A 27,883-nucleotide genomic window follows, 5' to 3' on the forward strand; every position below is an offset into this window, starting at 1 on the left:
GCAATCAATTTTAAAAATCTTTACTACTTTAAATTCTTTAATCCTATAGAGGCTCACTTTGGTTTTATTGCTAGTACTCATCAATCAACGGGTGCAAGTTTCATCCCGTATCTTTGCCACTGAGTACTGCAAAACAACTGAAATTAATTTAAATGCAGCACTGATTTGCTCTCTCAAGTCTTTAAGAAATTAGATTTTTCCAAAGACAAGTGGGAAAGTAGCCTAGAAAAGAATTTGGATCTGGAAATGTGGAAGGAAATAGAGCTTAGATAGTTTGAAAATACAGAAGAGAAGCTGCCTCATAGAAAGAAATGAAAAAAAAAGTGAAAGTTGAAAGGAAGATATATCAGACAGTTGTTCAGAAGTGGATTCATCTCCAACACAGTTTCTTACACACAGATCTTTATCCACTGGTAATTCCCTTCTTACTTCTTTCCTGAGCATTTTGACTTAGTAGGAACTCGATATCTATTAAGTAAATGCCCAAAGCACATGGGGTCTATATCGTTAAGTGTGTTTATTTTGAAAAGAGGGAATTGACATAAATTATATCAGACTCTCATTAGTAGTGACATCTCTACTAATTGGATTCTGAGAAACCATGACCTTGCTAGTCCATGTATCTTAAACAGAAGTCAATGGGCACTACCATAGTCATCTTTCCCATCAAGTTAAAGTATCCATCTCAAAGACTAGGGTGTTTTGGTAGTGTGCAAGCATGCAGACTTATTGTGTGGGTTTGGAGAGGACTTTTGTCTTCTAGAAACCTGTAACATACATGCTGCACAATATGCAATGGTAGGTGCACGACAGGGCACCCACGCTTAAAAAACTCATCTTTAGAAAAATAAGAATGTGGAAACCACAGCAGTCACTGGTCCACAACACTGATGGAATCTTACGTGATTTGTATGGAAAAGGGTGGCAGAAACAGTTTCTTAAATAGAAACTGAATGTGCTCTCTGAGATAATTCCCTTTCTGCATTTTCTGCATGGCTCTTGCTTCTCAGTTCTGGAGAGTTCTTTCTTGTCCAGTGTCCTGAATGGAGATCTGAAGTGGGTTTTGCATAATATACCCTTTAGACTACTGCTTGTCAGTGAATATTTAGAGGCCTGAGAACCATTTTAGACTCCAGGGCGTTGGGGCAGTATGAGCTTCCTTGAGAACTTATGAGGGAATTTTAATCCATTGGTCTTCTTGTGTCATGTTAACATACAGTCAGTTAACACAACCAACTCTCTTTCATAAACGAATATCTCATATCTGAGTATTTCTTTGCTGCTTCTTTAATTCCATACATATCCCTTCTCTGTTTCTGTCTCTTTCCCTCCTCATCCCTTTCGTTCCCATTCTTCATTTGATTTTTACCAAACAATTTAATCCCTCTGTTTAATTTAGAATTGTTGATAGTCTTCTACTACTCAAAGTATGTATCAATCTCATTCCTACTCTTGGGTTAGCCAAAAAGGTCTTTGAAAAAATGTCAATGATCTTTTTGGCCAACCCAATATTTTAAATCCCAAAACAATAAATTTTCTACCTCTGCAAAGCCTCTGTTCTGGGTTCTCTTTCCTTCCAGTATGCTCTCAATGTAACCAATTCTTGATGGAGCTTATCTATTTTGCTTAATATCTTGCTTAACATGGTACATGATAGCTAACACATACTAGTATTTTGGTTTTCCACTTTCTCCACTTGAGCTGGAGACTTACTGGCATCTAGTCTACCTTTCAAATTGTTAGAGGTAAAAGCTTTACCATGCATTTTACCACTGAATTAAATGAATCTCCACCTTTCCAGGCTCCAGTTAACACCTCCTTATCACTTTCCAATACCACATAGTTTATATTTTTGTTAACAACAACACATAACTTCAAGGTACTGATTTTTTATTATTTAGCATAGGATATTCTGCAATAATACATAGGCCTAAAATGTATAATGGCTCAAACTACAGCCTCAGGGGAAGATTTCTTCACTGTAAGGTGTTCTCTTCTTATAGAGACCTGCCTTGTTCTGGATTCACCATCCTCTATGGCCTTGTCATCCTTGTCCCTTGCTCTCAGGGCAACTGGTGTGGGGGCATGTAGAGAACACAGATGACTCTTGAAAATCTTGGCCTCAAAATAATACATACTACTTCTGTTTATAACCTGTTTACTTGAACTCAGACACATGGCTAAGTTCTGCAAAATGAAAGTGTTAGTTACTCAGTCATGTCTGACTCTTTGTGACTCCACGGACTATAGCCCATCCATGGAATTTTCCAAGCAAGAATACTGGAGTGGGTTGCCATTTCCTTCTTCAGGGGATCTTCCTGACCCAGGGATTGAACCTGGGCCTCTTGTGTTGGAGGCAGATTCTTTATGATCTGAGCTACCAGGAAAGCTCACAAACCGCAAAAGAAGCTGTGAAAGATAGTCTAGTGGTATGTTAGAAAAATAAAAGAAGGGATGTCTGACTGTCTATGCCTGTCATGGTTTCCTTTGACCGTTTCTTGAATGTTAAAGGTGCTAGGTCAGTAAAAACAAATTTATGTATAAAGCATCTTTTTTTTTTAATTATTCTGTAGGAAGAGGAAGAAGGTAAATAATTGATACAAAATAGTTATGTGGTCATCTTATGTTTTTATATCTTTTACCAGTTGGATAAATTGTGAAGTCCTTCAAGAAAGGACTCAAGAGCTTATATGTTGAGTACTGATAGAGGCCTACACATAGATAGGATAGTGTAGCAGTGCTGAATAAATGTATTCCCCTTAATTGTTTTATGCTGTAGAGCATAATTCAGCAGTTTCTTTCAGTATGGCCAGAGAGAAGCAATTTAAGCCTTTCTGGACACATAGCCTCCATCACAACTATGCAAACCTGTTTTAGTGCAAAAGCAGTCATACACAATAAATAAATGAATAAGTGTGACTGTGTTCCAAAAGAATTATTCATAAAAAACTGGCAGTATGCAGCAGTTTGGGCACTGGATATAATGATCACTTTGCTCTGACTGGTTGCTTGATATAAAACAACTTTCTTAGACTCCCTGAATCTTCAAATTTCATGGAAAGGGGAAAAGCTACATCTCGTGGTTAGTTTTAAATATTCTGAAACTGAAAATGTTAATCACTCAGTGGTCACTTTGTGACCCCATGGACTATAGCCTGCCAGGCTCCTCTGTCCATGGAATTCTCCAGGCAAGAACACTGGAGAGGGTTGCAATTTACTTCACTATGGGAGTTTCCTGCCTCAGGGATAGGAACTGGGTCTCCTCCATTGCAGCCAGATTCTTTACTGCTTGAATTACCAGGGAAGCTCTTAAATATTATATGTGTTAATACATGAGAGGCTCCATCACTGAGGCTGAAGCAGAGGAGATGCCCATTCAATAGCCACCTATAATCATCACACCTATTCCTTGTTGAGTGTTTATAGGTATGAAAGGTAATTTTGAATGTCTTTTTAATATAAAATAAGAAACATTGAAGAATTGAAACTGCATTATTTTTCCTTTTAGTTCTCACCATGAGTTTGGTAGTAGATGCTCAATAAATATTTAACTAAGGACTTGAAGACTGGTGTCTCTGTATTGTCACGTACTAATCACAAGAGGCTCCATAACATTGCTGTGGAACTGTGATTCATAACCTTCTTAATGTTATTTTCTTCCCATTACTATATCAAAGACTGAGGATCTCAGCATGATGGAAATAAAAGAGCACTTTATTCTGAGAAAGATATGGAGATGTTTATAGACATAGTGCACTGCATTTGTCCTTGGTGGTAAATTTTAAGGACAAGATTACTGCTTTTGTATTGATGAAAACTATTTTCATAGCTCTGTTTTTTTAAAATTATTTTTATTTTATTTTAATTATAAGAAAGATCATTTTTCCAAAAATAGTTCATTCCTTGAAATCAGGTAATTCTCTAAGAAAATAAAGAAAAAATATAGAAATAAACACTCTTATAGGACATATAAGAGTAACATTGCTACAAATGAGAGATTTCTTTTGACTCCAAAATAAGCTAGAAACATTTGTCTACAAAAAATTTTTAAAAAAAAAGCTTGAAAAAAAGATATATCAAAGAATACTGTAAGTTAAAAAGAGACATAAAAAGCTACTGAAAATTATTTTAAAAAATAAAAAAGCAAATATTATATTCATTAACAGAATCTCTAGCCCCCCAATTTTTTCTATTCCCAAAAGGAAACCTCTATGGTGAGCAGGATCAAATCCTTAAGAATTAGATCTTTAAAGCCACTAACTTGCTTCTTTTTGACTATGAGGTCATCATTCAGTTCAGTTCAGTTGCTCAGTCATGTTTGACTCTTTTCAACTCCAAAGACTGCAGCACACCAGGCTTCCCTGTCCATCAGCTCTGGTTTTAAAACAAATAATTCTGTTCAGCTTTGAAAGGTATAATGATATAGATGAGAAAAAAAGATATTTCCATGGTAACTGTAAAACCTACAGATAATAATGATTTTTTTTTAATTAAAATGCTATTATGGTTAGGTGGGAATGGCAGGAGAAATTGACAGTACTGGTTAAAGGCTATAACAAGTGAGGGATGGTTAATTGTTAAGAACTGTTTTGAAAACTTACAGCTTGTTGGGATATTTTCTTGTCCTTCCCTGGTTGGGCTTGTAGTTGGTTAAAAACAGCTCTGTAGAGACCTGAGAGCAAAAAAAGTTCTGTACTCCCTCTTACATTTGAAATTGATGTGAATGGAGTTTTTAACTTGACATTAAAAAATTCTTCCCTTTCATGCATGTGAACAATTATTGTTACAATGTTTTCACATGTGATTTAATTAACATTTGAAGTACTAGCATGTTCTAAGAACAGTGGTGTGTAATTTGAACATCAAATGAATGAGGTAACCCCCATATATGAGATGCTAAGATACTAGCAGAACAAACAAGTAAGTACATAAATTTAATACAGTGCTCCCAGTTATAGAGATAGAAACAAGATACTATTGGAGCAAAAGAAAAAACATTAAGTTTAAATTATGGATTCAAAGATTGATCTGTGAAATAAGTCTCAAAGAATGAAAATGCCTATATGTAAAATAGATGAACAACAAAGTCCTACTGCATAGTACAGGGAACTATATTCACTATCGTGATAAGTCAAGATGGAAAAGAATATGAAAAAAATATATATATAGATATATCTGAATCACTGTGCTGTCACCAGAAACTAGCATGACATTGTAAATTAACTATGCTTCAATTAAAAAAAAAAAAGGTAAAAGAACAATGAAAATGCTTTCCCCAAACAAATTAAGATGGGAAGAAAATTCTAAGTACGGAATTTCAGAAAAAACATCTAAAGCAAAAACCACTGATGTTGTTTCTTCTATGCTGCTTTATTTTTCCTTGAGTTTGCACATACCTTTTTCTTTATCCTTGAATACCTTTGTTTTTACCTGTCTGGTGAAAATAGTTATTCTTCAAATATCAGCTCAGATGTCTCCTATTTGTGAAACCTCCCCTGCCCTTCACAAGCACACTGAATCAACCTCTCCTTTGTTCAGCAAATGCCATTCTCCTGCTTTATGTCACATCGCTCTGCTTGGCAAATATCTCTTCTCTTGCTTATTTTTCTCATTAAACTAGAGCCACCTTAAAGAAAAACACCTCTGTTGGCAAGCAACAGTTCCTCAAACATTTGCTGGTTGGAAAAATAAATTAATATTTTCTTATTCTATTTTTGAATTAATTATTTTCACTGTCACATACCATATCACATCTTTATTCCCTTTCTTCCATCACACATTATTTAAACCATTTTACTATTTGAAAGAAATTGACCCAACATTAAAACAATATTTTTTAAACCTAATACTTTATTTTTATATATTTAAGTGACATTGTTGGAGAAGGAAATGGCCACCCACTCCAGTAATCTTGACTGGAGAATCCCATGGACAGAGGAGCCTGGAGAGCTGCAGTCCATGGGGTTGCAAGAGTCAGACAGGACTTAGTGACTAAACCACCACCACCAAGTAACGGTGTATTTAGCAATTTCATATTTGTATGTAATTATAACTATATGGCAATCAGATTTAAATTTTATCTCATAGTTTTTATTTCTATAAAGAAATAAAGAATTTATTTGATATATTCAAATTTGTTTCAAACAATTTAAGTCAAGAAAAATAAAGAAAGCCTTAGAGAGAAAAAGATATATACAAATTATCCCAGAAGAACATGGTATTAAGTAAACTTCGAGCTAAGTACCCATGGCTACTTAGGCTCTCAAATCTGAGAATTTACAAATATCCCTGAGTCTGCAGTTATTACAAAGCACTGTGTTTATAGGATTTGTGTAGATCATTTTATTTGTAGGCTGAATATAGCAATTATATTATTAATTCAGTTTTAAAGAGTATAAGAAGAGAAGTTAAGTGGCTTGGCTGAGATCACTTAGAATCAAGCTCTTCCTTGTTTGTTTCTCAGTGTCAATTACATGATAGTGACTATCTGGAAGAAAGAATTACTAGATTCCAAATAATCTCCTAGAATCTTGTTGATTACTTGAAAATATCACCTACTCAAGGTATATGGTGTTAAGGGAGAGCAATAGGTAAAAATTCAGAGGGTGAGAATTAGAGCCCTCGGTTCAGTTCAGTTCAGTCGCTCTGTTGTGTTCGACTCTTTGCAACCCCATGGACTGAAACACGCCAGGCCTCCCTGTCCATCACCAACTCCCATAGTTTACTCAAGCTATGTCCATAGAGTCGGTGATGCCATCCAACCGTCTCATCATCTGCTGTCCCCTTCTCCTCCTGCCTTCAATCTTGCCCAGCATCAGGGTCTTTTCGAATGAGTCAGCTCTTCACCTGAGGTGGATTAGAAGCCCTAATGATGCTTCTAACTAGAAGAAAGTCAATATCAGTTTTCTCATTTATAAAATTGAAATGATCATACCTTCCCTAACCACACCCCCAAATTACTGTGAAGATTAAAGTACTTTCTAAACGACAAATCATTATCTGAATGAAGAGTATCATTAAAAGTTGTGCAATAATAGACGTAAAGAGGACACCACAACCTGTCTTTGTGGTTAGGTTCCTGGTATGGCTTTATACAGTAGTGAAGAGATATACGCTCTAACCTTGGCTCTGCTACTGCCTATGTGTCTTTGAAAAACTCCCATAACCTTTGTCTGTTTTCTCATTTACAATATTAGGATGAACTATATAATCTCTAAAGCCTTTTCTGTGTTGAAGGTCTGTGATTCTAAGTGAATCCAACCATACTTTTTGGCTTAGACTTCCTAATCATCAGCAAAATAAATTGCAGAGACAGCTGGCTGGGGTGAGGGGTGCAGTCTCTGGCCGCAGAAGAACATAAAACTAAGGGGACCACACAAGCCATCAAACAGATGACGGGGCTCTCATTAGCAATGTGCTGAGGCCAGTGACATACAGGGACAATTGCAGCTGGTCTTTCCTCCACATTAGGATGTCTGTTCAATTTCTTATTCTGTGCTAGTTCAGTCTGAACTCAGTCTCTGCAAACTTAAGAAAGTGCTCCTTGTTTAATAACTGGAGTTTGGAAAATAATCTTTAAGTTCACCCTCCATAGCACATCTACCATATGTGTAACAGCATGCTAAGCAGTGGCAAAAATTTAAAAAATGAATGGCACTCACCCTTCTGTTTGGGAGGAAGTCTGAGCTTTGATGCCAGAGAGCTTTGCATTCGGGACCCCATCTGTTGCTTATTAGCAGTATCTCTTTTATATGTTATTATGTTCACTGACTAACACTACACCTGACACAAAGTAGATGCTTATTATGTGTTAATTAAATAGGTATCTTTAGGCTATGTCATTTTTTCTCTAAGTTTCTTCATATAAAATGGGAATAGTGATACCTGATATCTAAAGGAGTTGTGAGGATTAAATGAGATAAGAACAGAAACTTCCTTGGACAGTAGAAATCTCTCAGTACACAAATATCTTCTCTTGCACAAACTCTCCTACCTTCTGTTTTAGGGTGGGGGAAGTATTGAAGATATTTACCACTGTGTATATTAAATTAAAACCGTCTATGTTATAGGGCTTCCCAGATGGCTCAGTGGTAAAGAATCTGCCTCCCAATGCAGGTGCTGCAGGAGAGGCAGGTTCGATCCCTGGGTTGGAAAGGTCCCCTGGAGTAGGAGATAGCAACCCTCTCCAGCATTCTTGCCTGGGAAATCCCAGGGACAGAGGAGCTTGACGGGCTAAAGTCTATGGGGTCACAAAGAATTGGATACAACTGGGGTGATAGCATGAACACGTGCACACATCTGTATCATAAGTAAACCAAAGCAGCCGAAGCAACAGTTAATTCAGACTGAGCAATGAATATAATAAAAAAACAAACAAATGAAATCTGTGTGAGTAATTGAAAGCCACTGAAGTAACCAGTTAAATTAGAGAGATACATAGATATCTAAGCCAGACACCAAACTGGGTGGAAGCCTCTCTCCCCTGTCCTGACCACCTACCTCACTGGTCAAATTGAAGAGCACACTGGATTAGAAATACAGAGCAGTATCCAGGGTCACCAAACAACAGGAATTCTGTTTCTCTGTCTTTCAATAAAAATGGCATTATCTAAGAAGGAATATTTATAAAGCTGAAATGGAGCACAATTCCAAGCCTTACATCTGATACAGATATCTTATGAGAATGACTTATAGTTCAGAGTCACAGAGACACTGGTTTGAGTCCTACCTCTGATACTTATGCACTGTGAGAACTGGGGCAAGTTGTTCAATCTCCTTAAGCATCAAATGTTATCATCTAAAAAATGGAGATAAAGATAGTGACTTTGCTGAGTTATGAGGATCAAATGAAATTATAAGCCCAGGACATTGCAAAGACAAACTAGAACCACAGTGTCTGCGATGTAGTAGATACTCAATATGCATTATTTGGTAAACTAAAGAGCCACTGAATTAATAATTGTGATAAATTCACTTCAGAAGGAAGAAGTTATGATATAGTATGAATTTATATATAATAATATCTGGCATTTAATAAGTACTTAATAAATGTTTCCTTCTTTGACTTAGGATTCTTGGAAACACGTCCTAATTTTTAACTGCAACCCATATTATTAGCATCGGCTGGAATTTTGAAGGTCAAGATGATTAAACCAAACAAAATTAATTCAAAAACCACAGTGCAGGTGCGACACTCAACATTTAGGCAAAACCCTGGTGCCTCTATGACTTAGGGCTTATAACACTTTATTTTGCAGGTTAGCAGAGCTGGTTTCATAAGCATGTGACCAGGACAGGGCTCAGAGCTTGGTGCTCAGAAAGGCACTTTGCTTGTGATGTAAAGCTCAGTGATTACCATTTAGAAATTCTTAACTATTTGATCTTTGAATTTGTAAGTGAATTCTGATGGCACAGTGGAAGATGGTTCGGGGAAAGGGGCTTTGGTTCATGTGTGATACCTCCTCCCATCTCCTTTCCACGTCCCTAAGGTTGGATTCTCTATTTGCCTTCTGCTCCTAGTACTCCAGGCCCCAAACTGCCTGGCTTCCTCTTCCTTGCCCTGCAACTGTTCCCGCCCTTTCCTAGGGCCACAATTTGTACAGGAATGGGAGGTCCACATTCTTTCAGTGCACTGCCACTGCCTGATGTGGACACACGGAGAGAGTCAGGCATACCCTGTGCAGTTTCTTAGGCTGGGAGCATGGCAGACAGCCCTGACCTTGGCTGGCAGGGATGACACACATTCAGCAGGTGTCAGCATGGAGGTGTCATCCACCCCCTAATCTGGGTACTGGACACAGAGGATAGGTTTAATCCCTTCAGGGTCATCCATCTACCCTGAATTGAAGCAGTGGGCCCATGGGGAGGAGAGATTCACTTCTCCACCCTCGGGCAGAGTCCTTCACTCACATTTGGCCCTAGACCTGACAAATTATGAGGCCAGCCCTAAATGTTCAGCAAACCATATGGTTGAGGCAAAAACTTGCACAGACATTTTATTATGTGACTGGTCCCCTCTGGACAGACATCTAGACATATGAAGCACCTCTGACCATGGGACCCCTGCACTCATCTATGTACTCAACATCTCTCGGAAGTCTAGTTCCAAATGCCTCAAATTCATAACAGCTTAGATAACATGGGGTTACTTGCATCCCATCCTTCCCCAATTTCCAGTCGGATTATTTTCTGAGAACTCCATGATTGCTTCACTTCATTTTATAATCTAAAGGCACAGACTCTCACTTGCATCTTCCATCTTTCTCACCCTCATATGTGATGCACAGAATTATGCATCTATCATCCTCAACACAAGCTCCTGCAACTTGCTTCCTTGTATGGCATCCACTCCCTCCTGCCCTTTTCAATCAAGATGATTTTTTTTTTTTTTTGCAAACAAATCAGATCACATCATTTCTTTTACATTAAACTTTTAATGACTTCTGATTTTGCTGAGAGGAAAAAGATAGCAGAGACTTAACTTGACCTACAAGTTGCTACATGACCTATCCCCAGCTGACCCCTAGTTACTGCCTGTTTTTTGGTCACAAACTTCCTTTCCTAGCTCCCTAGAATTTGGAGATCCCCTTGCTGGCTTAATCATTCGCCTTTCCAAATTTTTAATCAACTTTAATATATCTTCAGATTGTGGTTTACTTATTGCTTCCTTCAAGGAAGCTGCTTTTCTATTATGCAATGTGTATACAATGTAGCATGCTTTTATAATTACAGATTTCTAATTTTTATTTATATGTGTGATTTTTTTTAAATTATTGAAGTATAGTTGATTTACAGTGTTGTTAATTTCTGCTGCATGGCGAAGTGACTTCATTTATACATATATGTATATACATATATACTTTTTCCCATTATGGTTTATGATAGATATTGAATATGGTTCCCTGTATACAGTAGTAGGTCATTGTTGTTCAGTTGCCAAGTCATGTCTGATTCTGCAGCCCTTGGACTATCCTCTGTCCATGGGGATTTCTACGCAAGCATGCTGGGGTGAGTTGCCATTTCCTTCTCCAGGGATCTTTCTGGATCATAGATGGAATGCGTGTCCCTTGCACCGGCAGGCGCGTCCTCTACCACAGCCACCAGGAGAGCCCTTGACCTTGCTGTCTACCTGCGCTGTATATAGTGTCTGCCGCTGCTGGTCCCAACCTCCCACGCCACCCCTCCCTTGCCCCTCTTCCCTCTTGGCGACCACAGTATGCTTTTATGTCTGTGAATCTGTTTCTGTCTCATAAATACGTTTGTGTCGTATTTTAGGTTATATGAGTAGTTCTCTGATTATGTCTCTCCCTTCAGTGGCATATGGACATTTGTGTTATACCTCCCGGAGTTCTCACAGTCAATAGTATACAGTAGATGATTAACAAGTGGATAGTATATAGTCAATGATTAATAAGTGCTGAATGAATGAATATGCATTTACCTTATGATTTTCTTCAACAAAATTATAGGGCAAGTAATATACATAGTTCCTACAATCTAATATGTGGCATAACTAAGCTGTAGGTTAAGATTATGCAACTTTTAAAGAATGATTTAATTTCTTTGGATCTTAGAGGGTCACAATAACTTGTAAATGTGTTGGGAAACAGCTTGCTGAAGCTATTTTCCCTTTAATAGGGAATTTTGTTTAGCAAACCTCACTTTATTTTGGCTTTGTATTTTCACATTTTTCATGTGTGAGCAGTAATGTGTCCATTTTGGAGAGGTTTATTTCAGTTGTGTAAATATGTAGCTCATTGTTCCATTGCTATTTTATGTACTTGCTAGCTCATGTTCATGCCTCAGGATATTTTTTAACATGCAAACAATTCACCAGGGATAGTAAGGATAGAGAATGGGTAGTGGGGTGTATATGTGGGTTAAGATAAGTTTTATATTTTATTCTAAAGTTTTTGTCTTTTCGTTTGTTTTTATAAAGTCAAAATTTTTCCTAGAAAACATTGTAAATTCTGTAATGACTCAATACTTTCATTTAGTAAACTGCCACCCAAAAAACAGCCGTGGGCAAGCAGTCCCACTTACTATGACTGTATTGGAACCTCAGGCTCCCCTTACCACCGCACACGCGCGCGCGCACACACACACACACACATTGTCTTCTTTTCATTCTCAGTTCCACTGTTGTTGACCTTGATTCCCTTTTCAGACCCTTAAACTTTATGACCAAATTCCACTGTTTATTTTATCTGTCTGTCTTCTTCCCAAGATGGCAAGTGTTTTGATGGTAGGAACAGTTTCTCATTAAAATTATATTCCCTGGGACTTTGCTGGTGGTCCAGTGACTAAGACTCTGCACTTCCAATGCAGGAGGCCAAGGTTTTGATCCCTGATCAGGAGATTAGATCCCACATGCTGCAACTAAAGATCCTGCCTGCTATATGTTAAAAAAAAAAAAAAAAAAAGAGAGAGAGAGAGAGAGATCCTGCATGCTGCAACTAAGAGCTGGCACAGTCAAATAAGTAAATAAATATTTGAAAAAAAAAATTCCCTGAATAATCCACAGCTTCTCACACAATTGCTGGGTGAGAGATTGAATTAGACCTTGTGAATACCTAGGATATGATCATTTAGGACTCCCTAGTGGCGACCCATTCCAGTATTCTTGCTTGGGAAATCTCATGGACAGAAGAGCCTGGTAGGTTACCATCCATGGGATCTCAAAGAATTGGACATGACTTAGTGACTAAATAACAACAAAACCACCTTATCTTAGCATCACTCCATCTAAGCATATCCTCTGGGCCACCTCAAGGAGCGGATTCTGCCTACTGTTTGTCTCCTTTTCTTCTTTCTCTTTTACACATGAACTAGAGCCCAGGATATTTGCAAAACAGAGCGTTTCAATAACTCAGCACTGATTAGGACCCTTTCAGAATTCTTCAAAGGTGTTCATAAATGGAATTTGGAGTTCAGGAGTCAGGCAACTCAAGTTTAGTAATGGCATCTGTTATCTGTCTGTGTTTCAATGAGTGTTCTTTTTGTGTGTTTGAATTAGTCAGTTATCTTTATCAGTTAATCTGGCTTGGTAATATTAATGATTTTGCCAGTTGGTTGTTAGAATCAAGTGAACTATTGTAAATGAAACCACTTTGTACAGAATAAAACATCCTTTCATGGTAATTAACACTTATTTTTACTTACTGGTTTATGAGCTGTTTTATTGCTGAAGACTAGACTGAAAATCTGACTTTTTTCAATATGATTAAATAATTTCTGAAAGGTAATTCCTTATTAATAATTCTATGGGTGATTTCTGTATGTGGTTACCAAGAAGAATTTTGAGTTTATGATTTTAAAACCCTGAATCTAAAACATGAATACATAGTAACCATATGATGCTGCTGCTGCTGCTAACAAATTCTATGCCTTCACCATGCTGGAGAGTTAACTACCTCATCTGATCCTCAAAGCATGGCTTGTAGTAGAATCCTGGTTTATAGTTGAGAATATTGATGCATTAATAAAAGAGCATTGAAAATTTCAGACCTACCTTTCTTGTTCTCTCTCTCTCTTTTTCTTTTATTCTTGGGCAAGAAAATCTAGTCAAGCATTTGTGATGACATTATTCATTGCATACAATCCCGAGACAAAAGAGCTCTTTTAAGTTTTGTGGGGGAGGGGGGGGTGTTATTTAGATTTTTATAATGCTTTCATAAAGATATTCTATTTATCTTAAAATGATTTTCCCCATTAATTGGGTTCTAGAAAGCACATTATATTTCTGTCAATAGAGTTAAAATGTATATGGCTGAAGGTGCCATGTGTTCTTATTTTAAAATAAGAAAGCAATTGTCTAGATAAATCCAATGGAAATTTTTGAAGAAACATTTCTTTACAAAGAAATTATTTCTACAGAATTTTTGTACAAAGAAAATACTCTAATGACAGAAGCCTCCCTTGTTCCTAATGTCAATGCCTATATATTTTTCTCTCCAGGAGTGAAAAAAAAAGTTATCAGAGAATGGGATTTTTTTAGTGGTTTTGAGAGAAGAGCTTTTTCACCATGAACATTTTGACAATCTCTGTGAAACCAATGCATAATTAATCCTTACTGCAAGCTCTTGATATTTACAGGGTCTAATATATCAGAATAGTAGACTTGGCCGTGACAGTTTCTTCTATTTCTTAGCATATTGGGTAGCACAGATACATAACAAGCAAATCAACTATGTATAATCATGAGACCTAGCTTGAAGCATTTGTATAGAATTAACAAAATTACTAGTGTTAAGGACTATGATTAGTTCTTCCCAACCTCATTAATTGAAATAATTTTACCCACTGATTTAATCATGTGATTTTCTTAAACCATAATTATATTTTTAAAAATGTTGACATATTAGTGCATACTCTCATAAGGTAAATGACTACTGGAAAACGCAGTTAGAATTAAGCTTTACAATGCATTTTGAAGTTCAGTAGGGGATAGGTCTTATTAAACCGGTCTATAATCTCTTGATCTCTGGAGTCCTATACTGGGGTCTGTGCAAGCTTCTGGCAATATTTTGAATAAAACTCAAAACCTACTCTCTATACTTTGAGCCCTTTCGGATATAAAGAGGAAGGGAATAAGCATGTGAATGGATTCCCTGTGTGTGTTATTATTCTACTAAGCCTTTGCGCTTATAAATCCTCATTTTATCTCTCAGTTACCATGTGAAGGGGAAAAGGGGATCAACATGCATTGGAAACTTATTATTTGCTAGGACTTCTAAAGGAAATATGAAATATTTCATTAATCTTCATGGACATTATTCCGATTCTACACAGGAAGAAACTGAGTCACAGTTTAGTGACTTGTGTTGGGTTCCACGGGTGGAGAGCAAAAGATTTAGGGCTAGAACTCGGTCTTCTGATGCATAGTCTCAGGCCTCTTGCTTTATACCACAGCTGACAGCCTGGCAAAGGCTGCCACACAATTATTGCATGGTTGGACTCTATTTGGCAACCCCTTTATTTCTGCCAGCTGATTTCATTTGACCCTCAGCCACAGACACAGGGCGTGATCAACAAAATTCTATGTTGAGGTATCAGATATAGGAAAAGACTTGAAAGGAAACTGATATCCTGGCTGGGACACAACAAGGACAAAGGAAATTTTTGTTGACAATTAGGCACTTAAGATGGGTGAGTTCTCAGCAGGGGAAGGACATGAAGCATTACCAGATTATCTTCCTGGTATGAAATCAAGAGTCTAATGGATAAAAAGAATCACATGTTCCAAAACAGAATAATCAAATGATACCTCTGGGTCATCTGTCATATGTCTGTAACAGGGGCAAGACATGATATCTGCTTAATGAAAGTAAATCTAACTGCACAAACAGAAAACTGTTAAATAGCCAGTGGCTTGAAACAATCTAAGTTTAGTTTTCACCTATCATAGTTTGATGCATTGTTCCTGATCTGGTAGCATTCTTAAATAGACTTTAAAAATAACTGTGAATTATGACTGCCTTAAGAAGATCATTGAGGACTTAGACAGAAAGCATCATATCTTTGAAGTAGAAGCCTTGTCTGTCTTATTTACCACCACACTCACTGGAGACAGATCCCTACCTGAAAGAGAGTTTAAGTGCTCAAAATTTTTTTGTTAAGTGCATGATTAACTGAATGAATGCTATTTAAATATGATCATGTGATTTACTGACCTCATGGAGTTTTCTTTTCACTTTTAAGTTTCTGAGTCAAGAGTTGTTTAGTCACTGAGTTGTAGGTGATACTTTTGTGACTCCATGGACTGTAGCCTGCCAGGCTCCTTAGTCCATAGCATTTTCCAGGCAAGAATACTGGAGTGGGTTGCCATTTCATTTTCCAGGGGATCTTCCTGACCCAGGGACTGAACCCACATCTCCTGCCTTGCAGGTGGATTCTTTACCACTGAGCCACCTGGGAAGCCCCCTGAGCCAGGAGAGGAAAGGTTTATTCATATACCTTGCAAATGCTTGTTGAGCTACCATAATACATCAGGTACTCTGCTAGGCACTGGAGATAAAATAATGTCAAGAGAGCATCTGTTCAGCTCTTTGAACTATGGGTAAGTATATTTTAGAAGATATGGTTACAGAAAATAAATATTTTGTATTATTTGAAATGATATAATGTGGGGCAAAACATCACTGTTTGTAGCTCCAAAAATCATAGCTAGGATATAAAAATCATATTATGGATATAAGTTATAGGAAGGCAACAGTCTGCCTAATGCTAATGGAAAGGCTTTTAAACAATTTTCTTCTCCAAGATGCAAGTTCTGGCTCTAGAAGTGATGAGTTCCTTTTCACACACAAGCTGGGGAAAACTAAATATCATTAATGATTACATAGTTGATATAAAATTCAGTTGTAAAAGTGTCTTGGGTGCTTATTTGAATATTTGTAAAAAAATTTCAGTTGTTAGTATTAATAGTTGTAGTAAAGGAGACATGGAGAGAAGGAAAGTTGGTGGTAAACCAGAAAGCAGCTTGCCATTTAGATCCATGAAAGAGAGTGTGAAATTCATCTGGTTTGTAACTCAGTTCTTATCTATTTGCTCAAATTTGGAACAAGAGGATCCAGGTCCTGTTATGTCAGTCAGATTACAGATATGTTCTAAATTCTACAGAACTCCTCCTAAGTGGTGTATTGGCGTCAATTGCCTGAATGAAGCAAAGCTGTCTTTAGCATTCCCTTCCATTGCAGAAGCACTTAGGAAATTTTTCATGAACCGGGGGACTTCTCTTTGGTAAAATGGAGTTAAAAGCATCACTAAAGTACATCTGAAATTGTTTTTTTTCACCTAAATCATACCAATTTTCTCTGCCTCTGGAAAGGATTGCCAAGTTTAGGAAAGAATACCAGATGCCCAGTATTGAATGCAGTATCTGAGACATGCTTTTACTAAACAATTACTGTTTGTTTATCTGACATTCAAATTTGATGAAGTATCTAGTTTATATTTAACTTGTCAACCTTATTCTGTGACAATAGTACACAGTGGGGCAGTCATCAACAAATTGTACATGTTAACTTGAAAATAGGAAATGTATTTATGTGGAATATAGACATTTGCATTGTCCCATAATTTTTCTAGTAATCAGAAGTAAGATGTCAATCCTACTCTCCTAATTCGCCTCACCCCATCTCATGTCTACACGTCTATTCTCTGTGTCTGTTTCTCTATTCTTGCTCTGTAAACAATTTCATCCGTACCATCTTTGGGAGAGTAGAACTGACATGTGTACTACAGTGTGTGAGACAGAGAGCGAGTGGGAAGCTGCTATACAGCCAAGGAGCTGAATCTGGTGCTCTGTATTGCCCTAGAAGGGTGAGATGGTGGGGGTGGGAGGGAGTTTTAAGCGGGAAGGGATATATGCATACATGGGGCTGATTCACTTCATTGTACAGCAGACACTAAGACAACATTGTAAAGTGATTATAATCCAATACAAAATAAAGAGCTAACCAAAAAAAAATGAAATATGATATGAATGTAAAACTGTCTTTTCCCTTATGGATTTCAGAGTCTAGTAGTCATAGGTGACAAGAACATAAAACAAAACCAAAACACAATATCACTGGCACTGTGAGAGATCTAATTTGGGGTAGGTTGGAAGTAACCGAGGATGGGAAGTGTGGGCCTGACCTGGCAGGAGTGAGGAGACTTCAGGGAAAGTCTTATCACACAATGTTTCAGTTGAATCTTGAAAGATAAAATGGGCTTCACTGGGAAGACAAATTCTTCTGTGATACTTATTGGAGATGATTTTTCTCTCAACATCCACATTATGTCATAACTCTGCAAAGTATAGCAGTAAATAAAAAGTTAGATGTTGCAAGCCAGGGGTCCTTCATATTTAACCAAATGAAATGTATGCTTTGAAACCTACATTATTTCTATAAGCAAAAATGAAGAGTTATTTAGATATTTAGGACTTTAAGCAGAATCCAGAGAGTTTCTTTAAAATGAGAAACCCAGCTCTTACTGAGGGAGTCAATAATATATTAATTATTATTTTGAACCAGCTTGCTGTTGTCTGTTTATTGGTCTTCCCATAAAGTATTTCATTTAAATTTATTGGGATGGATTCTCCTCGTAGCATGTAGCAAGCTATTAAAAGCAGTGCCAATGAATAAAATAATTACTCAAAAGCATGGCCACCAGCTGAGCCAGAGGCTTGATCAGTTAATTATTTGAAGAGCAGTGGCTCTGACAAGATGCCTTTATTTAAACTTGTCCCAACCCTGTGCAAAAGCACAAGGAAAACTCATTTGCATATCAGCTTCATATTGAAAAATAGACAGCATGATGAACTAAAAAGGAAGATAATGTAGTAATATTAGTAGCTGATTGAAAGGTCCTACAATGAGACTTAAAGGAAGATGAAATAGGGGTAAGTAACAATTTTTAGAACCCACTGTGTGCTAGGTTCTTTATAGCATCTATTTAACTCAAATACAGTGTGATAGGTAGAATACAATTGTATATGTCTCTATATTTAATAGTTGAGGTAAAAAGTTCTGAGATGTTAAGCAACTCTAAAAGGACTATTTAGCTAAGTATTACTACTTAGCTGAGATGTGAGCCAACTTGTTTAGCACCAAAGTCCAAATATTTACTCTACCAAGTTGTAGATAGGCATATTTAAGTCCAATACTGATGATGATTTTAATTTTATACTGATTTCAATTATTAGAAAGTAAAACAGACTGCTCCCCCAAAATGGCAAAATGAAGTATTTTGCCCCTTACAGTTTCCAAAACCAAGCCTAGTCACCCATAGATAAAAAAGAAAATTTCTGTAATGAAAGCAAGTTTGTGCTAAAAAAAAAAAAAAAAAATCCCATCTAGTCTAATTCTCTCCCTCTCTGTGCTATTTATTGCATGTGGCTTACTTTTTTCCACCTGAAATTGCCTCTTGATATGCAACAATATCAGCCATTTTCAAGAGTTTTTATTATTTCTGCTATCATTTCTTCTTAGCCTACCTTTTGTTTTGTGAACTAATTTTGCCTTAAGATTAATCACTGATTTTTCACTCCTTCCTAAGCACTCTTCCAGAGAAGGAAATAGCACACCACTCCAGTACTCTTGCCTGGAAAATCCCATGAATGGAGGAGTCTGGTAGGTTGCAGTCCATGGGGTCGCGAAGAGTTGAACATGACTGAGTGACTTCACTTTCACTTTTCACTTTCATGCATTGGAGAAGGAGATGGCAACCCACTCCAGTGTTCTTGCCTGGAGAATCCCAGGGACGGGGGGAGCCTGGTGGGCTGCCGTCTATGGGGTCACACAGGGTCGGACACAACTGAAGCGACTTAGCAGCAACCACTTTTCATCCAAGTAGATTCAGAGGTCCTTGCTCCCCTACTCCCACAGTATTCTGTACGTATTTCTATCATAGTTCTTGTTATAATTTATTAGAGATAGTATATGTGTTTTCACATCTAGATTGTAAGTGCCAAGCTCTTTGGGGATCAAGAGGTTACTAAAATCATTAGACAAATATGAGATGAAACAGTAGGTGGCCTATTTCAAAGAAAAGAAGTTTGCAAGGATCACATCATTGATTCCAAGTATATAAACACCCTTACCCTCTAGAGGTAATATCACCATTCACTTTTTTTTTTTTAATTCTTTGACTCTCAGCCTTCTTTAGGTCCAACTCTCACATCTGTATATAACTGCTGGAAAGATCATAGCTTTGACTATATGGACCTTTGTCGACAAAGTGATGTCTTTTTTTTTTTTTTAATTTTTATTTTTACTTTATTTTACTTTACAATACTGTATTGGTTTTGCCATACATTGACATGAATCCACCATGGGTGTACATGCATTCCCAAACATGAACCCCCCTCCCACCTCCCTCTCCATAACATCCCTCTGGGTTATCCCCGTGCACCAGCCACAAGCATGCTGTATCCTGCATCGGGCATAGACTGGCGACTCAATTCTTACATGATAGTATACATGTTTCAATGCCATTCTCCCAAATCATCCCACCCTCTCCCTCTCCCTCTGAGTCCAAAAGTCCGCTCTACACATCTGTGTCTCCTTTGCTGTCTTGCATACAGGGCTATCATTGCCATCTTTCTAAATTCCATATATATGTGTTAGTATACTGTATTGGTGTTTTTCTTTCTGGCTTACTTCACTCTGTATAATCGGCTCCAGTTTCATCCATCTCATCAGAACTGATTCAAATGTATTCTTTTTAACGGCTGAGTAATACTCCATTGTGTATATGAACCACAGCTTTCTTATCCATTCATCTGCTGATGGACATCTAGGTTGCTTCCATGTCCTGGCTATTATAAACAGTGCTGCGATGAACATTGGGGTACATGTGTCTCTTTCAATTCTGGTTTCCTTGGTGTGTATGCCCAGCAGTGGGATTGCTGGGTCATAAGGCAGTTCTATTTGCAGGTTTTTTTTTTTTCCATTTTCTCACTTTATTATTATTATTTTTAGTTTTTTTAGTTTTTTAATTTTTTTAATTTTAAAATCTTTAATTCCTACATGCGTTCCCAAACATGAACCCCCCTCCCACCTCCCTCCCCATAACATCTCTGTGGGTCATCCCCATGCACCAGCCCCAAGCATGCTGTATCCAGCGTCAGACATAGACTGGCGATTCAATTCTTACATGATAGTATACATGTTAGAATGCCATTCTCCCAACTCATCCCAAGGAATCTCCACACTGTTCTCCATAGTGGCTGTACTAGTTTGCATTCCCACTAACAGTGTAGGAGGTTTCCCTTTTCTCCACACCCTCTCCAGCATTTATTGCTTGCAGATTTTTGGATCGCAGCCATTCTGACTGGTGTGAAGTGGTACCTCATTGTGGTTTTGATTTGCATTTCTCTAATAATGAGTGATGTTGAGCATCTTTTCATGTGTTTGTTAGCCATCCGTATGTCTTCTTTGGAGAAATGTCTATTTAGTTCTTTGGCCCATTTATTGATTGGGTCGTTTCTTTTTCTGGAATTGAGCTGCATAAGTTGCTTGTATATTTTTGAGATTAGTTGTTTGTCAGCTGCTTCATTTGCTATTATTTTCTCCCATTCAGAAGGCTGTCTTTTCACCTCACTTATAGTTTCCTTTGTTGTGCAGAAGCTTTTAATTTTAATTAGATCCCATTTGTTTATTTTTGCTTTTATTTCCAAAATTCTGGGAGGTGGGTCATAGAGGATCCTGCTGTGATTTATGTCGGAGAGTGTTTTGCCTATTTGAGCATATCCCCTACTCATGTTTAGCCACATTCTTTAAACATGCTTTCTTTTTTTAAAATATAAATTTATTTATTTTAATTGGAGGTTAATTACTTTACAACATTGTATTGGTTATCTCCAATCTTTGCTTATGTTCTTTCACTTCTCAGAATAATCAACATCAGGGATGACAAATGGTTCCATACAGAATATTAAAATAGTTGGTCAAAGCTGCCTGAGTATTACAACCAGAAATGCGGACTCTTTTCCTTTACTGACAAAGACCTAAATTCTGTTTTCCTTCTCTGAATCCCAGTATATTTAGTCTGTATCCCACAGGATAACAGATCTAGAAAGGATTTTACGTCTGTCTGGATTTCCATTTCTCAATTGATTGTGCTGTGAGAGTGGAGAGGGCAAAGTAAAAAACAGTTTTTTAAATCTATTTTCTATCCCAATTGCAAACTATTGACAACAGAGTGGAAAATGCAGCACTTCATTTTGATTAATTCCAATATTTTGATTGTTTCTTGGACTAGGCTTTCCTCACTACAGCCCTCTAAATAACTATTGATAAGCTAGATTTCTACTTTATTCCTAAACATTTCCCAGGAATGAGAATGATTAAAGATGTATAAACAAGCATAAACTCTAAAAATAATTTAATACAGGAAAAAAAGTTTGCACATATTATTTAAGTTTGCTTATAAGTTATGAGAATAACAGTGGTTAAGCAAATATATATATATATATATATATATATATATATATATATATATATGTATCTTTCACAGTATAAAATACTTTATATGACATCCAAGATGAAATAGCAATTCGACTCCAGAAAGAAACTACAGCTCAACCTAGCTCACTACTATACCCCAGGATATTCTCTCATGGGTTGAAATGGCAGCTAGGGATCCAACCATCCTCTTCATGTTCCAGGCAGCAAGATTAAGGAAGAGGTAAAGAAGGTAAAATGTACCTGGAGATGTCTTTTAAAGAATTTCCTGGAAATTACAATAACATAACCTACTGGGACACAACGAAACCACAGGCTCCTACTTTAGTGTAGTTTTAGTCTGGCTACCCTTCTGCTTTGTTAAAAATTAGTTTTCTATTATCATGGAAGACAGAGAGAACAGATATTTGAGGACAATTATGAGGTTTTTCCATAAGGACTATTTTTTGCTTGTTTGTTTTTGAGCTTTAAAGAGATGAAAAGCATCAAGATTCTGTCCTGGGGGGAAAAAAAAAATTGTTGTCTCCAAAGAAAGCTTCAGTCACTGAATTTTTATTGACAGTCAAGGCTAGAATACTGGGATTAACAAATTCTGGATCATTAGAATGAAAATATAGTATAGAGTAGAAAGGGCTTCCCAGGTGGCACTAGTGGTAAAGGACCTACCTGCCAATGCAGGAGACATAAGAGATGTGGGTTTGATCCCTGGGTCTGGAAGATTTCCCTGGAGGAGAACATGGTGACCCACTCCAGTATTCTTGCCTGGAGAATCCCATGGACAGAGGAGTCTGGTGGGCTGCAGTCTACTTCGTGTCCCTCATGAAGAGTCAGACATGACAGAAGGAACGTAGCATGCATGCTAGAGTGGGAGATAAATAAGAAAGTGCAGGATTATAATATTGTATAGGCTTATGAAATAACAGTCTATACAATAGACTGTGTATGCTATATAATAATGGCACTCTGTACAAAGTGTAGTGGTGATTATGTAGCAATTTTTGGTGGAGAATTGGGAAAGGCGAGAGGAAGACTGATTTACTAGACACAGACACATTAAGGTGATGGAGAGAAAAGTTTCTGTGAGTAGATTGCCTTTTAGATGAACATTAAAAATAGGAAAACATTTCAAGCTAGTTGTGGAATTGGCCTGGAGGTTAAGGTCAATTTGTGAACAAGCCAAGGAGGTGGTTAGGCAAACAGGCAGTATTCTGAGAAAATATACTTAGTCTCATCTGAGTTGAAGTAATTTCTATACCAGTAAGGACTCTGTGGGTTTCAATCTGAGTTTGTTAAGGTATAAAGAAGCTTATGTAAGCAAACCCATCTGTTCATTAACTCCAGACATAAGGATCAAGAACTTACTATATGTAGAGTACAGTGCCAGGATCTAGGGTTATGGACAGTGACTAAGATCAATATAATTCCAGGACTCACAGAACTAAATTCTAACTTAATCTTTATAACAGTGCCATGAGAAATAAACAATGAACCTTCTTTTAGAGATGAAGAAACTGAGAGAGAGTTGCATAACCTACCAGAAAATGAACAGCTAGTAAAGGGCAGAATCCAAGTATGAATACAGGTCTTCCCATTTTCAAAGCCTAGGTTACCATACAGAACTAGAGATAGACCTTCTCTAAGCTTGACATTCAGAGAAGGCAATGGCACCCTGCTCCAGTACTCTTGCCTGGAAAATCCCACGGACAGAGGAGCCTGGTAGGCTGCAGTCCATGGGGTCGCTAAGAGTTGGACACGACTGAGCGACTTCACTTTCACTTTTCACTTTCACTTTTCACTTTCATGCATTGGAGAAGGCAATGGCACCCCACTCCAGTACTCTTGCCTGGAAAATCCCACGGACAGAGGAGCCTGGTAGGCTGCAGTCCATGGGGTCGCTAAGAGTTGGACACGACTGAGCGACTTCACTTTCACTTTTCACTTTCACTTTACACTTTCATGCATTGGAGAAGGCAATGGCACCCCACTCCAGTACTCTTGCCTGGAAAATCCCACGGACAGAGGAGCCTGGTAGGCTGCAGTCCATGGGGTCGCTAAGAGTTGGACACAACTGAGCGAATTCACTTTCACTTTTCACTTTCATGCATTAGAGAAGGAAATGGCAACCTATTCCAGTGTTCTTGCCTGGAGAATCCCAGGGACAGAGGAGCCTGGTGGATTGCCATCTATGGGGTCGCACAGAGTCGGACACGACTGAAGCAACTTAGCAGCAGCAGCAGCAGACTTCGGAGCAAGTGATATGTCTTTTTACATGAAAGGGATCTTGACTTTCTCTAGAAGTTTCCATGGAGCCTGCCCATAAACCAGGTCTACTTTTGATGTCTTAGACTATCTACTGCAACTTCGAGTGTAGGATATGTTATAAACATACAGCAAAAGTTGTGAGCTGGATAGGAGTAAGGAAATAACAGAAACAAGCATATACTGTGTGCTCGGTACTGAACTGTAACTTTGACATATAATCCTCCTTTGTATTCTCAACATACCCTGTGAGTTTAACTTTTGCTATCCCCTTGTTGTTCAGTCACTAAGTCATGTCCACTCTTTGGTATCCCATGGACTGCAGCACTCCAGGCTTTCCTGTCCTTTGCTGTCTTCCAGAGTTTGATCAAATTCATGTCCATTGAGTCGGTGATGCTATCTAACTATCTCATCATCTGTTGCCCCCTTCTCCCCCTGCCCTCAATCTTTCCCAGCATCAAGGTCTTTTCCAATCAGTTGGCTCTTCATCAGATTGCCAAAGTATTCAAGACTCAGCATCAGTCCTTCCAGAAAATATTCAGGGTTGATTTCCTTTAGGATAGTGAAAATAAAACAAAAAAAATAAAGAAAGAAAAACATCATCTTCCCATCTCAAGTCTGTTTACACCATTGCATTCTCTGATTGAGAATTCAAGTTAGACTGATTGAGAGGTATATCTTGATTTTTGATAATCTTAGTATTTGAATATCACACAACCAACAAGCTAAGAAAGATGTTCCAAGTTCTCTGTACATAAGGGCATTCAAAGGGGATTTTTACACATTGTGATTACAATCCCAAATAATACTTGTCTGTTGCTCTCTCTGACAACTTGCCTCTGGTGACAATGAAGCCGCAACATATCTAAGAAGGATAAGCATGGATATAGATGAGCATTAATTTATCTAGTAAATTCTAACCAAGCTCCCATGCTTACTTATTTGCTAGGTTCTGGGAACACAAAGATAAAAAATGAGTTTAGTGCGTGCCCTAAAAATTAATATTCTGATAGAGGAAAGACAAGCCATAGAACATCAGTACTTTGTGTTTATGGAAATGAGGAATGTATCATGGGTGTGTAGAGGAGGACATTCAGCCTGAGAGTGAGTCCTTGACCCTGAGTTAGGGTCAGAGACCACCCAGAGAAGGTAGTCATAAAGGGGATCTTTCAAGGAAAGTACCAAAAAAAAACATGTCTTCCTCCAGGTTTCTAGAAGTAAACAGTTTATGACCCAAAACATAAGATTTTACTACAGTTATCTTCAAAAGCACACTTGCCCAAATGTGGTTCAGGGAAGAAAATTGCCAGATCTTATCCTGAAATCAGGATGTATCCAAGGCTGCAAATCATTCCCCAGTCATGCATGGTGCAGTGCCGTATTTCCACTTATTTGTTTAACATTTTGCTTCCAAAGGGACGAGCAAGCTAGTTTTTCCTCATGTTCTTGAAAATATGAAATGTGTCAGCCAATTATCTCCCTCAGCCCTTCATCTACACCAAAGACATGACTAGTCCACAAATTCCCCCAGAGGGATGCCAGTGTGTGCTCTGTATTTCATCTCTTTTTTGTTTAATGTCCTCATCGGATAGAAAAGTAATATTTGATTGTCATGGAAACACGTTAAATTCAAGTCCAATTTATTCCTACACAAACTATAAAGATGCGTTCATGATCTTTAGAATTGTTTCCTATTGTACCTTTTTTCTTATTTTTACCTTTTGATTTTTATTTTACGTTTATTAATCATGAATCCAGTAAGTTTTCTACAGGGCCTAGCATAAATTGCCAGCATAAAGCAAAAAATTGTCTTTGTAAAAATAGATGTTTATTATTAGTATTTCTTTACTTTTTATACCAGATCCTTACAAATATACCTGTGGGGAGTCTCCTTCCCGTTTTGCAGATAAGCAAATTAAAAATCTTCAAAGTGAGGTAACTTACTAAGAATGCATGCCCGTAATAGAACAATAGAGCTCAGACCTGGAAGACACGGAAACATTTTTCTTGCTTTTAACTGGACCTTAAAAGTGTTAAGTAGTCAAATAACTGAAGGAACCTTACAGAGTTTCTCCTCTGTCTCTTGACTTCAAAATACAAGCTCATAAATCTATATTTTATAATTGTAAGATACTTTTCCTAGCTATTGATAGTGCCCTACAATGCTATGAAGTGTGATTCTTAGCCCTGTTTTTAGAGTTGAGAAAACAGAGGCTCAGGTAAAAATGAATTATTTTCCCCAAATATTAAAGTTAATAAGTTACAGAGCCGGCACTTGAAACCGAGACTACAAATTCCATGCTCATATATTTCACTCTGATGACTCACTGTGAAGGCAGATTCATCCGGGCTCAATAAGGCTGAAGATCTCAGCAGTGGTTACATCAGGCTTTCAATTATGACAGGAAATGCTTGGAAAGCAGTGGCAACAGCAAGAATGGGTAGGCTTAATGGTCCTTTTCCCTCCCCTTTCCTTCTCATCATAAGTATGTACAGATTCTGAGTATTCTGAATGATTTCTGACAAAAGAATTAAAACCAAGGAGCAGCCAAGACATCTCAGAACACTGTTTTGCAGTCTCGAAAGTTAACCACAGCTTTTCTCAGTTTGTTAAATATTTATGTTTTAGACAATGAAAGATCTTACAGAGACTGACTTTGCCAATTGAATAGTATTTCTAAATTATGACTCTGTGATTTGTAAATAAACTTAAACTTATCTAATGTGAAAAATCACTAAATCATCCATTTTTAAATGATAAGGTTTATAACAAGGATAGCCTCTAATAGAATAATTAAATATCAATAAGTTAATATTGGGCTTCTCTAGGGTTCACTGGGAAAAGCAGGAGATGCAAGAGATGGGGGTTCAGTCTGTAGACTGGGAAGATGCCCTGGCAACCCATTCCAGTATTCTTGCCTGGAAAATCCCATGGACAGAAGAGCCTGGCAGGCTACAGTCTATAGGGTCACAAAGAGTTGGACATGACTAAGCAACTGAGCACACAAATTAATATTACCAAGCTGGATGTTTTCATCTTCAGAACTTTGTAGATATGTGATGCAAATAAATGAGCTTAGAAAACAGGCATAATGAATTCTTTTACATTCGCCATGATCATAAACAAGTCAGTAATCTTTTACTTGAATGAATCCCATCCATTTTTAAGAGGAGATGGTACAAACAGTTAAATTTGACTTTCACAAACACTTATCAAGCACTATTATATCAATAATGGTATATTACACTATAATTTCAGAAGTAAATACTTAATAATACATTTCCCTCCCCTTGCTTGAAGCCGTGCAAATATACTGAGAGAATAAAAAGATTCCTGAACAAATATGTTATACCATTGTATAACACTACAGATGGCTTTTCAAAACTATTGATAATGCCTACCTTTTATGTGTCTAAATCGAGCTTAGAAATGCTCATATTGTATTGGTTTTTGCCATACATTGAAATGAACCAGCCATGGGTGTACATGTGTCCCCCACCACTACAATACTGTAGAGTAATTAGCCTCCAATTAAAATAAATAAATTAAAAAAAAGAAATCTCATACTGATGAAATGTTGAAGAAGGGTCTTAAACTAAAACGACACAAAATAAAGTCAAATATGTCTGGATTCCAACAGTAAGTTGTCTCTCTGTAATGCAGAAATTAC

This window comes from Ovis canadensis, chromosome 21 (genome assembly GCF_042477335.2).
Source record: "Ovis canadensis isolate MfBH-ARS-UI-01 breed Bighorn chromosome 21, ARS-UI_OviCan_v2, whole genome shotgun sequence".
NCBI classification, from domain to species: Eukaryota; Metazoa; Chordata; class Mammalia; order Artiodactyla; family Bovidae; genus Ovis; species Ovis canadensis.